Below are 2500 nucleotides of genomic sequence, written 5' to 3' on the forward strand. Positions count from 1 at the left end.
TAACACGATGTACTTGAGAAAACAACACTAGCACCTCCATGGCAGCGAGGTGATGCGATCTGGTGAAAGAGCGTCAAGCGACACGGTGAACTATAATCGAGGTGGGCAGCGCGGTCGAATCTGAGTGAAAAACCATGGTAGCGGCAGCCAAAAGCGACGATGCAGACTAAAAGCGGCTAAGTCGGGACGGCGTCGGAAATCGTCTAGCGACCACGGTGGAGTATAGTCAGATTGAAGTGTAGCGGTGATCGAGATCCGGTGAAAAACCATGGTAGCGGCAGTAAAAGCAACGATGCGGACTAAAAGCAGCTAAGTCAGACGGCGGTCGGAAATCGTCTAGCGACCGCGGTGGAGTATGGTCAGTTGAGTAGCGATGATCGGATCTGATGAAAAACCATGGCAGTGACAGCAAAGCGACGATGCGGGCTAAAAAGCGGCTAAGTCGGGCCGGCGTCGGAAATCGTCTAGCGACCGCGATTGGAGTATGAGTCAGATGAAGTAGCCTTGTGATCAAATCTGATGAAAAACCATGGTAGCGGCAATAAAAGCGGCTGATGCGGGCAAAAAGCGGCTAAGTCGGGCCGGCGTCGGAAATCGTCTAGCGACCGCGATTGGAGTATGATCAGTTAAGTAGCTGCAATGATCAGATCTGATGAAAAACCATGGCGTGGCAGTAAAAGCGGCGATGCCAGGCAAAAAGCGGCTAAGTCAGATGGCGTCGAGATCGTCTAGCGACCACGGTGGAGTATGATCAGGTGGTAGCGTGGCGGTCGAGATCTGAGTGAAAAACCATGGCGTGGCAGCAAAGCGGTGATGCAGGCTAAAAGCGGCTAAGTCGGACGGCGTCGGAAATCGTCTAGCGACTGCGGTGGAGTATAGTCAGGTGGAGCGTAGCGGCGATCGAAATCCGGTGAAAAACCATGGTAGCGGCAGTAAAAGCGACGATGCAGACTAAAAGCGGCTAAGTCGGACCGGCGTCGGAAATCGTCTAGCGACACGGTTGGAGTATAGTCAGGTGGTAGCGTGGTGGTCGAGATACTGATGAAAAACCATGGCAGCGGCAGATAAAGCGACGATGCAGACTAAAAGCGGCTAAGTCGGGCGGCGTCGGAAATCGTCTAGCGACACGGTGAAGTATAGTCGGGTGGGTAGCGTGTGGTCGAAATCGGTGAAAAACCATGGCAGCGGCAGCAGAAAGCGGCGGTCGCGGGCTAAAAGCGGCTAAGTCGGACGGCGTCGGAAATCGTCTAGCGACGCGGTTGGAGTATGAGTCAGGTTGAAGCGTGTGTGGTCGAAATCTGATGAAAAACCATGGTAGCGGCAGCCAAAGCGACGATGCGGGCTAAAAGCGGCTAAGTCGGACCGGCGTCGGAAATCGTCTAGCGACCACGGTGGAGTATAGTCAGGTTGAGCAGCTGGCCGGTCGAAATACTGGTGAAAAACCATGAGCGCGGCAGCAAAGCGGCGGTGCGGGCAAAAAAGCGGCTAAGTCAGGACGGCGTCGGAAATCGTCTAGCGACGCGGTGGAGTATAGTCGAGGTGAAGGCATGTGGCGGTCGAAATGCGGTGAAAAACCATGGCGCGGCAGTAAAAGCGACGATGCGGGCTAAAAAGCGGCTAAGTCAGACGGCGTCGGAAATCGTCTAACGACGCGGTGGAGTATGAGTCGGATGGTAGCCTGGCTGATCAGATCTGATGAAAAACCATGGTAGCGGCAGCAAAAGCGGCGATGCAGGCAAAAAGCGGCTAAGTCGGGCCGGCGTCGGAAATCGTCTAGCGACCGCAGTGGAGTATAATCAGGTGGAAGCGCTAGCGGTCGAAATCTGATGAAAAACCATGGCGCGGCAGCAAAAGCGACGATGCGGGCTAAAAGCGGCTAAGTCGGGCGGCGTCGGAAATGCGTCTAGCGACGCGGTGGAGTATAGATCAGATGGTAGCGCGGCGGTCGAAATCGGTGAAAAACCATGGCGTGGCAACTAAAGCGGTGATGCAGACTAAAAGCGGCTAAGTCGGACGGCGTCGGAAATCGTCTAACGACGCGGTGGAGTATAGTCGGGTGGTAGCCTGTGGCGGTCGAAATCCGGTGAAAAACCATGGTGCGGCAGCAAAGCGGCGATGCGGGCTAAAAGCGGCTAAGTCGGGCCGGCGTCGGAAGTCGTCTAGCGACCGCGGTGGAGTATAGTCGGGTGGAGCGTAGCGGCGGTCGAATCTGAGTGAAAAACCATGGTGCGGCGTAAAAGCGGCGATGCGGGCTAAAAGCGACTAAGTCGGGCCGGCGTCGGAAATCGTCTAGCGACGATTGGAGTATGAGTCGGGTGGTAAGCGTGGCTGATCGAAATCTGGTGAAAAACCATGACGCGGCAGCTAAAAGCGGCTGATGCGGGCTAAAAGCGGCTAAGTCGGACGGCGTCGGAAATACGTCTAGCGACACGATTGGAGTATGGTCGGATGAAGTAGCGGCGTGATCAGAATCCGGTGAAAAACCATGACGCGGCAGCAA

Source organism: Lolium rigidum, chromosome 6 (genome assembly GCF_022539505.1).
Source record: "Lolium rigidum isolate FL_2022 chromosome 6, APGP_CSIRO_Lrig_0.1, whole genome shotgun sequence".
In the NCBI taxonomy this organism is placed as follows: Eukaryota; Viridiplantae; Streptophyta; class Magnoliopsida; order Poales; family Poaceae; genus Lolium; species Lolium rigidum.